This window comes from Lipotes vexillifer, unplaced genomic scaffold (assembly GCF_000442215.2).
Source record: "Lipotes vexillifer unplaced genomic scaffold, Lipotes_vexillifer_v1.1 scaffold1775, whole genome shotgun sequence".
NCBI classification, from domain to species: domain Eukaryota; kingdom Metazoa; phylum Chordata; class Mammalia; order Artiodactyla; family Lipotidae; genus Lipotes; species Lipotes vexillifer.
In genome coordinates, this window is record NW_006780221.1 from 312,507 (window position 1) to 325,475 (window position 12,969).

At 42.6% G+C, this 12,969-nt stretch overlaps 1 protein-coding gene across 1 annotated transcript in view; it reads right to left on the reverse strand.

Annotated features, from left to right (window-relative positions):
- Positions 1 to 12,969, reverse strand: part of ELK3 (ETS transcription factor ELK3) — a 68,199-nt gene that overhangs the window by 54,764 nt on the left and 466 nt on the right. The gene's annotated exons all lie outside the window — the stretch shown is intronic.

Here is a 12,969-nt window from a genome sequence, read left to right on the forward strand (position 1 = left end):
GCCATGGCCGCTGAGCCTGCGCGTCCGGAGCCTGTGCTCTGCAGCGGGAGAGGCCACAACAGTGAGAGGCCCGCGTACCACAAAAAAAAAAAAAAAAAAAAAAAAAAAGAGTTGCATGACCTCAGGCAGGGATGTTAACTTCTGTTTCAACTTCTTAAGCAAGGCCAACCCTGTCCCCCTCCATACATGAAGGTCAGAAAACTAAGACTTTTTACAATTAAGAGTATTTCAAAAGTAAAAATCTAAGATACCCTTTTGATCAATACATCGTGTAAGTGATGTTTAAAATAAAAATGGAATAATGCCTCCAGCTTCAAATAAAGCCTTCACAGAGAGATTTTTTAAATCTGTGGTTGCCGTCACATCAGAAAATGTTTATTTGCTTACTTTGTTTAGTTTTACAAAAATCGAAAAGAAAGGAAATCTTCCATGCCACTTCTACTAGAATGAAACCATAACCTTTCAGATAAACTTGAAACCTTTTCTGTGCTAAATAATAAGCTGGAGAAGGCCACAAGTATATACCCAGTGCGGTAAGAACACTTTTGCATGACACAAAATGATGGTAGTTTTTCCACATCCAGAAACTGAAGCATTTCCTGCCAGAGCATCCTCCAAACTCTTCTATTGTGTTGAAACTGTAAAATCTTTCTAAATCAGGACTTCCTCCTATTATGCTTTAGAAGCGTCTTTCTGGGAAGGGTAGATCCAAGGCAAAAGGTAGGAATTCCTGCAGCACCACCCAGTGGAAACATTAGAAAAAAAAAAGCAAGATAAAACACGTTTAATAAAAGAAAATTCATGTCCTAAGCTCTGCTAATTAAAAATCTGGACAGTACGCTTTTTCCATCAATGGCAACCAGCAATATGTTTTGCTTAACAATAGTGCCCTTTTTCCTCGGTGCCGTTCCTTAAATGCCAACCACACAAATGATCATCAACATCACATCTGCCTCGTCTCTCTCACACGTGTGCACACACACTGGGCCAGGAAGGAAGGAGTTCCGGGTGGGGTCAGGTGTGGCCCGAGACACCATCCCTTCCTCTCAGAAGGACGCCCCAGGGACCGTGGGGACCGGGAAATCTGCACGGCTGTGCTCGGCGTCCCAGTCCAGCTGCAGCGTCGGGCATTTCCTGGCAGAAAGGTAAGATCTGTGCATCTTTCCCTTTCCCTGGTCTGAATACACCTGGTCTGAGCCACCTCCAACATCTGCAGGCACTTCTACCTACCTCCCTCAGTCCCCCCGAGGGAAAGGCTCAGAGCCTTTCCTCCCCCTGTGGCCCTTATCTCTGGTCCCCCCACCCCCAGCTCTCTCCATGGTGACCATCGCTTCTGCTCCCCTGTCCGACCAAAGCCTCCCACAGGTCGTTTCAGTCTCTGTCTACTCCACTTATGCCCTCATCAGAACACGTCTCTTCACCAGCGGCTGCTTCTCACACACGCATGACACATCAGGCTACTGATCTTGGGAACCTCCGACCCTCTCCCTCCAGCTTTCCTTCCCAGAGAGCCCTGGCAGCGGCCAGGAGAGGGAGAGAGCTGTTGTCGTCTTCCTGGAGAAACTGAGCACTCTCTAGTCTTCTCTACAGAATTTAAAATAATAAAGTATCATTTCTTCAATCACGTCTGGATGCTTAAGTCACTAAAGAAAATGGTCCCTAACATCAGCACTCCTGGGAAAGTTATCTTTCCCTCTTCCTGGAATAAGTCCACCGAAACCATTTTACATGTCTTTTAAAAATAGAAAATGATACTAGTTAGCCCATCTTGATATTGTTTAGAAATATATGACCTGTGTTAAAACGTTACAATATAACATGTTTGAACTGGTAGTTTGCAAATGGCTAATAGTATTATAAACCCTTTTTTCCCTTTTTTCTGACGTGTAACAGTTCACAAAATGTGCTGTTTTCTGGAAATGTCAAGATTTGGAAAATATTGACATTAGCTAGTCTTCGGGCCCCACTATATATAGTACTGTTGCAAAAATGTTACGAGTTACTGGTATTTGTGTGACACCTTCTTTAGGGATTTTGGAGAAGCACTAAGGCTGCCTTCCAGGGGTGGTTACCTAAGCAAAGAACTGCACTCTTCCAGATCCTGTGGTCACTTTAGCATCACCGCTTTTCTTCAGCGCTCTTCTCGGCAAAACTCTTGCATGGTTTAGAAAATGCAAATTCTAGGCCTCAACATTTATACATAAATCTGGTACGATAATATATTCATGTTGGAAGGGATCTATAAAAAACAGCGACTCTGCACCCTTCAAAATATCATCACCTGCTCATGTGGTGGACATCTGTGGGGGATTTTAGCTGCATCTAAAGTCATGAAGGTAGACTCTCCTTTTTGTAGCCTTACTGTCTCCATATACATATTTCTCTCCCACATTTTTGTACAAGCATCCAGTTTAGCTACATATAACAAGTACGGTGCCAAAATGCAGTTTCTTCTAAATTTAAATAACTGCTAATAAAGTTCTTTTTAACATGAAGCAAAACTACAACGGGGTTAAGTTAAAATAGCAAGCAAAAGGCTTCTTGTTTTTCACAGAATGTCCATTTAAAATCTAGCCGGACCTGTAGACAAACTACAGTAAGTGGAACACATTTAAAATATCTTGCTGTTTCTGTTGAGTACAATTATTTGTAAAAAAAAAAAAAAATCTGTTGCAAAAATAGACAGTGAGTGATTTCAAAACTAAATCATCTCCTCCAGTACATTACACTTAAAACTTGTTGATTAACCCCCAAACTGCAATGAATACGTGAACGAAGTAACATTGAAACTGTCATCAAGTGGAAGACCGAGAGTTCATTCTTTCCTGTCAGGTTGATGTTGTGCACACACATTTCCTTCAAGAAGTCAACAAAAGCATCCCACGGAAAAGAGTGGCTGTTGGTGGCATCAACATCCAACATCAGATATGTACCTAAAGCCCCCTCACAGCCCTTAATTCCCATTCGGGAATCTGCCATCCACTAAGTTGGCTTTAGCCGTTTTTTTAAATGTCACATATAACTTGTTCCTCTGCTTACTCTTCCAGTAATTGTTCCACGTGAAAATATTAACAGTACAAAACAAAGGCCAGCTTCTGCTTTAGATGATCTTTCCCCTTTGCTAAAGAAAATCACCCTTTCTGTATTTTTTTTTTTTTTTTTTGCGGTACACGGGCCTCTCACTGTTGTGGCCTCTCCCGTTGCGGAGCACAGGCTCCGGACGCGCAGGCTCAGCGGCCATGGCTCACGGGCCCAGCCGCTCCACGGCATGTGGGATCTTCCCGGACCGGGGCACGAACCCACGTCCCCTGCATAGGCAGGCGGACTCTCAACAACTGCGCCACCAGGGAAGCCAGGAAAGCCCACCCTTTCTGTATTTTAATCATCTGGTACATGTACAGTCTTCTACATCAAGGTCTTAAAGTTTCCACTTTCCTAAAGACAAATTGGTAGGTCTTAATATTTAGGTTAAAAAACAAAACAAAACAAAAACAAAGGATGTGGCAAAGCCTAGAGGAAGATGCCGTTCTTGTGGTTCAGCTCTGATTTAAATCAAAGCAGGGCAATGCTCTTTGAGAGTGAGACAGGGAGCTTTTGAGAGCCCAAGTACTCTTGGGTCATTCTGTTTGATTCAAGACATCTTTTAACAGCACATACTTTGGTGATCAAAGTAATTCACTTTAAGAAGTTGTTGGGGACTTCCCTGGTGGTCCAGTGGTTAAGACTCCACGCTCCCAATGTAGCGGGGCACGGGTTCAATCCCTGGTCGGGGAACTAAGATCCCACATGCTGCACGGTGTGGCCAAAAAATAAACAGTAAAACAGGAGAAGAGTTCATTTAAAAAAAAATGTACATTGAAAAATTGTTAACTCTCTTCAGAAGTACTCAATGTCATAAATGCAGAACTGAGAATTAGGGCTAAAAAGCCTAAAGAAGTGAACGAAGCAAAGATAGGAATGCTGAGTGGCTGGCTGAGCGATGCTTCTGGTTTTGCTTCGACTATCAGAGGTGAAGTGGGCCCATCAACAGGCATTCTTCCCTCCTATATAGGCTCAGCACGGATGTGACAGCATGTCTCTCTCTCTGTCTGGGGTTTAATCAGTTCCAACCCTGTCTCAGAATGTCACTTGGAGAATTTGGAGATGTTTGTTCTAAAATGTTTTTAAAAAGAAAAAAAAAAAAAACCCAGCCATGCTCTACTACCCACTACCCTCTGGTCTAAATGGTCAGTATCTGGAGCATGAAAAACAGGCAGGAACTTTAGCGAAAATAACTTCCCCACAACACTCATGAATTCTAGATTCCAGAGGATTTCAAAACGCAAGACCATACAAGAAGATGAAGGAGCCGCCTCCACATACAGTCTTCAAATAATACTAAATGGTTTGGTCCCTTCCTGTATGTTCTGTATGGGGCTTGCTAAAATTATGAGGCATCTGAGCTTTCTCCTCTCCTGAAAACTATAACAAAATCCAAGTTCTGTCTTGAGTTCTCACAATGAAATAATGATTCTTTGGGATGGAGAGCTTTAGAAAACATTCCCTTATGCTCTAATCCTCTGTACAGAAGTGGGGCTTGAATCCTACATGAGAGGGCTGACTCTACAGAGAAGGAACAAAAACTGAGATCACATACTGTCCCATTCTCTTAGACTCATGCATTCCTCTTGTAGCTACATCTATGGAGGCACACCCAAATACACACACACACACACACACACACACACACACACACACACACACACTCCTCATCTGCCAATGCTTATCTCCAACAACCAATGGCTTATATTTTAGCCTCTAAATGCAACCTTCCAAACTCCAGTAAGGGGATAGTGGGGAAGTTACATTTCCAGTTCACTGAGTATTAACCAGAGATGTATTCTTCTTAACTACTAGTGCTAGGAAATTGTTCTCACATCTACAGTCCTTCCCCTTGCCTAATAGAGCATTCTGATCATTCTGGGCCCCAGGATCACCATTCTGAAAATGATGAGAACTTACAGGTGAAGACAATGCAGGAATCCCTGCAGTTAATTCCTACGGACAGACCCTACAGTTACCCAGGAGCACATCCTGGAATAAATTCTGGGGCTTATTCCGTTGTGGTGGTGGTGGTTGTCTTAATCTCTCTTCTGACAATTAAGTGCAGGGAGAAAAAAAATCTGCTTAATTACACATTACGGTTAATCAAGGTTTGACTATCAACAAACCACTCCTTGGTAAAACCCAGCTGAAATTAACAGCAGATCTAGCCCTCGACCAAAAACAGTTTAGGTATTTCATCATTCATCCTTTCATCATCACACAGGCAGTGTCATTATTTTAAAACTCGATCAGAAATGTCATTTAATAATTATAAAAGATTATGGACAAAAGCTACACACACAGGTTTTAGTCTAAGTGAGGAAGCAGTCTTAACAGTGAATATTATTACAAGGGATCTATGAAAATGTGGTCAACTGAAGTCTTGATAAAGGACTATGATCCTTGCTGTAGAACGATTAATTTTAACATGGAAAGAACTGTACATTGAGATTCTTTCAGGCTGTACTATCCTATAAATTACCTGTTAACCAACCATTCTGAGTATAACACTGATAACAATAGGGCTAAAGTTTGTCCTCTCAGATGTTAACACACCTGATCTCCGTACATTCACTTTTCCTACAAATCTGGACAAAAATTCTGGAAAATGATATATCCTCTATACAGGACCTTCTTGGCTGTCTCTTTGATTTAACCAAGAAATATGCTTCTTATTAATTCAAATAATTGACTGTCTAGGAAAGAGTTGGATTTAGGCATAGCAATAAAGTGCTTTATCAAGTCCACTGGCAAAATGCAAGGAGAGGAGCTATGGTGACAAAGTTTTCCCCCTTCAGATTGCTTTTAACTCAACGAATGCCAGGTATTTTACAAAGGGCTGGGATAAACACAAGGATGAGAATAGCAGATGAAGCCCAGAGGGAGCTTACAGACTGATAGGCAAGACAGATGTGAAACACATCTTGATACATACACGCACAGATCTCTCTCAGTTTCCGAATCTAATGAATTCCAGGGTTTGGACAGTGACTTCAGATAGCAAAGGGTAGCCTGCTATCAAATCTACTTGGTTCCTGAGTTCTGGATAAGGAATATTAATGAATAATGAGAAACACCAGCCCTATCTCCAGATATATATATCTGAAACTGGTACCTGTGCTTGGATAGTAAGAATCTGCAGAGGGAGAATGCAGGTAACAAGGAAACCTGCAAATAAAGCCTGTGGCAAGGGCTCCAAAGGCCAGGGATGGATGACTGGGGAGATCTAACCTGGAGGACCAGCAAAGGCTTCCCCAGGGAAGAGATGGTTGAGCTGAGACCTGACAGATGACTACACACTGGCTCGAAAGTGGAGTGAGAGAAATCAGTGGGAGCGGAGGACCTGGAGGGAATTCCCAGAAGAGAGAACAGCACTTAGAAGGGCCCAGTGGCCAGGGGGCACGTTACACATTTGAGGAATTGAGGAAAGGCCAGTGTAGTTGGCCTAAATCACAGCATGCTGCTTACATTAAAGATTTTTGGTCTCTATCCCAGCTGAAGCCACTGGGAGATTGTAAGCAGAGAAGCGAAAAGGTCGGCTCTGTGTTGGAAGGATTGCTCTAGCTTGTGGGCGGAGAAGGGACCAGAGGGAGGGGGTGAGGGGAAATGTGGACCCTTCAGATCCAGCGGTGGAAGATGGACAGCATTTTCAAAGACTATCAGGAGGAAAGAGTAGGGACCTGAACTGGTGATCAAAATCTTGGGGCCTACTCAGCACCCAACCTGGAGACAGTCACTGTGTCTGCCCAGTCACTGCCCAAGAATGAGGCAGTCGTCTTTAGAAATGAGTGGTGCCTGTCACAAACCTCAAAAAGAGGAGGAAAGGAGGCACAGCAGGTAATACTGACCTTCCCTCAGGTGTTCCTTATTCAATAAGGGGCCGACATGGGATTGAAGGGGAAACTTAAGGGGAATCCCTTTTTCCACCCCAAAACAGTTTTTAAAAATTGCTGTATATGTCTCAAAGTCAGCTTTTTGGGGATGACAGCAAACATTCACTCTATACTTTCACAACTCCTAGAAGAATCCAAGTTCTTTATTCTAAAAAAGAGCATAGACTAATAGGACTTTGGGATGCAAGGGATCGTCCCTACCTCTCTACTCCAGTCACTTTGCCCTCCAGCCAGGGAAACTGAGGTCCAGGGAGATTAAGTGATATCCTCTAAACACAATTGGTTTTAAGGGAATCTACGTTTTCCCCGCAGCATACATATTACTTTTGGTTAGTGTAAGTGATATTAAACAGTGTAGAAAGGATTTTTCCTCTTATTGGATGATGAGGAAATCCACACTTTCTGATGATTTATTTTTAACCAAGTAGATTAAATAAAAATACTGCAGTATCTTATCCAGGTGCTCTGGGGTATAATAACATGGTAGAGTCATGAAATTGCCATAATACAATTAAAAATAGCCAGGGAGTGTTTTGGGGTGATGGAAGTATTCTCTACTTAGAGGTAGGGGGTGGGGATTACATAGGTGTATACAATAACATTTAAGATCTGTGCAGTTTCATGTACATAAGTTATACAACAGTGAAAGAAAGTAAAAGACACCAAGAGTCTCAGATTCATTCTATTGTTTGGAGTAAATGACCCCTAACCTCACCAAACAGTGTAAGAGAAGGTATCAGATACATGTGTTTTATACCTACTCCATCACTCCCAAATTTATACCTGGAACATTAGGAACTGTTCTTAGATATGGTAGCTTTAAAAAGACTCAGGATACTGTGTGCTTTAGAACTTCTTTTTAAAGCATGTGTGTGAGTAAATTCATTTTAGCCCAATTCAGATCAGAATATATTAGTATAACCATCATCTTAATTTCTTTAAAAATATGCAAATAACTCTCACAGCCAATTATAAAATAACCCCATTTAATTCCTAATTTAATAATTACTTTCCAGCAACTGTAAATTAAAACACATAAAGTGGTCTATGAGTAATTCCTAGTGGCAAATCAACCAAGTTACAACTTACTGAAATAATCAATTCAAACTTTACTTTCAAACTGCCGACATACATATAAGTTTCCAGTAATGGATGAAAGGCCATTTTCATTTCGGTTGTGGGTAGGGATAATGGGGAGTCAAATTTCTACTTAGAAGACTGAAGGCCCTTAGGATTTGTTAACAGTGCACCCCAAACACAGAAAACAAACTTATGGTTACCAAAGGGGAAAGGGGGGTGGGAAGGGATAAATTAGAAGGCTGGGATTAACATATTACATGCTACTATATATAAATAGATAACCAACAAGGACCTACTGTATAGCACAGGGAACTATACTCAACATTTTGTAATAACCTATAAGGGAAAAGAACCTGAAAAAGAATTTATGTAGGTATATATACGTGTAACTGAATCACTGAGCTGTACACCTAAAATTAGCATGATATTGTAAATCAACTATACCTTAATAAAAAATAAAACAAAAACAGTGTGCGCGCACGCACACTGATAATTCAATTTACTGGGGCTGTACCATAAGTGGCAAAACTGGAGTTTTCATGTTCTCACTGCCATGGTTTCAACCAAAAAGCTACATGATCTCAGTTCAAACTGGCCATGGGCAACAGTACTACTCTTGAACTGAAAATCTACTTAAAATACCAATTTCAAAGTTTGGAAACTTTACTGATATAAAGTGAAACAGTAATAAGTAAGAGTCACCAAGTGTGCAAGGGGCACCTTCCTCCCTCCTTTATAGTTAGAGAAGTTCAAGGTGTATTTCTGGTCTAACCTAGTTTCTCTGTTTTCATCACTGAACATTCTATTTTGATGTGTCGCACCCTGGACTTCCTTTTACTACATCTTGATATTCTACTGCAAATCATGACTCATCCTTAAATCATAGAGAAACTCATCAAAATCCCAAACTGCACAGCACATATGAATTCAGTCTTTCAAGAGGGCAGCATTCTTAGAACATTACTTGGAGCCACAGAGACAAAAACACTGAACAAGTTCATGTAGAAATTATGTCAATCCACTGTTGAGTCAACACATTTATTAGATCAATAAATACGAGCTCTATGTGTGGTAATTTTGGTCTTAGTACCAGTTATTAAACTGTGTTACATGATACGTTAACTGAAAATAAGCTACAAAACAGAAAGTATAGTGTGACTCCAATTAAAAATTTTATGTGTGTGCATGTGCGGCTGTGTGTATATGTATTTTAAAAGACCAGAAAAATATACACCAAAATGTTAACAGAGGGATTATGGGAGATGTTTTTTTTTTCTTTGTGGTTTTCTGCATCTTCCTAAGATAATTCATATTAATATTTTTTATAACAGAAAAAAACAACTAACCTTTAGAAAATATTGCTGTACTAATGTAATCTCAAATATGTCATCAATCTACAAAGGCAAAGGGGAATTACGGATAAATAATAAAACATAAAATACTTTTGCCTTAAACATACAGAAAAATTTGCCATGAGTGGAGTCCTTCATATAAGTGACCAGGACCGCTCATCTACATGTGCAGGTACCAGCCCTTAGGGGCAGAAGCCAGCTGCCTACAGCCAGGTCACAGCCAGAACAAAAGAAATGGGTTCTCTGTCCAAAGTTTAATGAAGAACCCCATGTCTAGGAAACATGAAAATGGCTGAATCATTCCCTGGGACTGGAAGGGAGTAAAGCTGTTAATTAGTAAGCAGTAATTCACCATCAGCGAAAAAAGACTTTACTCCAGGAATTCACATCCTTAGATAATATTTTTAAAGTGTTTTGGGTTTGTTTTGTCTTAGGTAATGTTTTGCAACCGTATTGGTTTTTTGAATCCTATAGATACATAATTAGGTAGCACAGGGCGCACAAAATCCGATATGTGACAGCTAAGAAAGGAGTATTTTAATTTATATGCACTGCCTGGAAGCCCTTTAAAACCGATTTCAGGAAAAGTTCTAAAAAGTTATTAAAAATATAAATTTCAATATATGATCTCAGAGTTACTGTTATTGTACATTACCAGGTTTGAATTAGTAAATTTTTTTTAAATAAGAAAAAGAGGAGGGCTTTAATAAATGTTTAGCAAACCTCAAAATTCAAATGGAGCTGCTCTCCCCCATGTGGGCTATTGCCATTCTGGTCTAAAAAAGCATTAGTACCAAGTGAGTGAGGTTCAGAGATGGTCTAATTCAGCTCACAAAGGTACACCATCACACTGTCATTATTTACATGTCATTCCACACATATTACTGATGGAAAAGAGAGAAAATTCATGCATACTGTGTTATTCACATGGCAGAAAAGTGCCAGTGATGACTTTTAAATGTTCTATTCCTTGAATGAATGCATATAAAAGTTGTCATCACCATTAATGTAAACAAGAGTTTCTCAATCTGGGTACTCCTGACATATTTTGGGCTAGAAAATTCTTTGTGGGAATTGCTGGATGTTTAGCAGACCTCTACTCATTAGATGCCAGTAGAACCCCCTCTGATTAGAACAACCAAAATGTCTCCAGATACTGCCAAAAGTCCCTTGGGGAGCAAAATTACTCCCAGTTGAGAACTATTGATATAAATGAACATTATTCATTCCAAATAATAACTTATCGGAATGAAGAACTCTAATTATCCCCTTTTTATTTTGAAGGAAATGTAGTCTTGAAAGGAGAATACTTAACAACCTTCATCCTTAAGGAATGGTCATGCAAAGTGATGTTGGCTTTGGAAAGCTTTTTTCCTTATCTATTTAATATAAGTTCTGTTATCATACTCACAGCTTTCAATGCAACAATTTATTGAGCATCTACTCTGCACCAGGTGTGGTGTTAGGGACATCCTGTACTCATGTCCACTGACTCACACCCTGCTCGGGCTGTTTTGGTTGTTTTTAGGACGTGCTTTGCCACCAGAAAAGAAACACGGACACCTTAAAAAAACCCTCAAGAGAGCAGCGTGTCCTTGTCAATAAAGGAGCCCCACAGTTCCAATCAGGTTCCTTAAAATTCTTTACCCTTTTTAGTAATTCTACACATTTCCAACATTTAAAGGTTTAAACAACCAAAAAAAGGCCAGAAGGCCTTTGCTATATTTGGCATAGAATGACCATCAGGGGTCTTTGCAGGTAGGATCATTACTGGAAACTCCAAAAACACTTAGGGACAGTCTTCTTAACTGTCTGACCCACGTGCCCTCCTAACACAATTTGTAATTTTATAATCCCCATAAATTGAAACTCATAACTGACCTTTCCCAAATAAGTGTGTGTCACAAAGAGACAGAAGAAAAGGGAGAGAGATTGGAGGGTATTTTGTTTGGCAGTAAGGCTCAGAAATCAATTTGAGCTCATTAATAGATGCCCGGAACATGCTTGGTTCCTCGTCACCTCCGCCCTCCCCCGCCAGAAGTGAAGCACAGACGCGAGAGGATGGGTGTGTTTGAGGTGCTTGGGCAATAGAAAACACACACACACACCACACACCTGGGAGATAAAAACCTGTAAGTTCGAAATCCAAAATGGCCAAAATGACTTCAAAGTTTTCAAGATGCTGCCCTGAAAATGTTCGTTGGGCGGCTGCCCCTCTAAGTAAATAAAGCCATAACTTGTCTCCCTCTCCAGCGCAGGGCTCCCCCGGCTGACAGTGGCTGCACAAAACCCCTCCTGTGCCGAGCAGCGGAAACTCCTAATGAGATTAGTTGGTCTGTGTGCAGACATTACTTAGCAATGACTACAGGGGCTCTCTCTTCCTGCAGCAGCCAGTGGAAAATTCAGGGAACTTTTTCCCCCGCAGCAGCAGAATCCCTTTAACCCTCTTCCCCAGCCAACTCCAAAAACAACTCAGCCTCCCCCAGCGTCCCCCCTCCCGGCCGGGGTGCTGGGGGGAGTTAAAGACCCGCCAGGGACTTCCAAAAGCGGGAGGGTGGGAGGGCGCCGGCGGGGAAGGGGCGGGTGACCCCTCGAACACTACAAAGGAAACTGTAAAAGGCACAAATACATAAACCTGAGAAGGAGCAAACCACAGTTTCTTTGTGAGCTCCTCTAGTGAGTCATTTTCAAGATGCTGTCTGCTGCCAGTTTCAAAGCGGAAGCGCATGGCAATTAGTCTTGCCGTTTCCAGACAAGCCAGAAACTCTCCCGACACTCATTTTTTTTTTTCCTTCTAAAAAGCCCCTTTTGCAGTTTCTGAAATAACATTTCTTTCTCCCACCTCCATCCGCCGCCTAACTGCAGCTTATCCTCAGGACGATTCGGTTCAGAAAACGTAACAAAACCGAGACCTCTATTTTTTTATTATTATTATTTTTAGCCTTCCAAAATTGTAATTCCTCCCCCCAAAAGTTACGGAAGCATTACAGGCCAACATTCAGATGCAAGCTGAATAGCCCTATCCCAAAGTGCTGGGGACTCCAAGACCACCTCCTGCCCGGTCCTCCTCCAAAACCACGTCCAGTAATGACTCCACCGGCTTTTAAAGGTCCGGCTGGGCGTGCGCCTGGGGCGGGGACCCGGGCGGGGGTCACCTGCCGAGCGAGAGGGGACGCGGCCCCCAGCCCCGCGGCTCGGCTCCCCACGCCCTCCGCTTCCCTCTCCACCCCTGTCCTCTCCCTGAATCCGAGCGTCGGTGCCCACTGCCACCCCGAGGAGAGCCACAGCCCCGGCTAGGTCAGCGGTGGTCCAGCCTCCAGGCACGCAGCCCGCTCCAGTCACCGTTCCTCCCAGAGGGACCCCAAGTCTCACCGCCGCCCGCTCCCCCGCGCGCCCCCTCCTCCGGGCTCACAGCGCAGCCCAGGGCGTGGTGTGCCATCGCCGGGTGGCCGCAGCCCCCGGGCCGGCGCGCGGACCCGGCGCAGGAGCATCCCAGCTGCGCCCACTCCCCGCGGCCGCCCCCAGCCCCGGGCCTGCAGCCCCCGACGCGGTGCCCACCC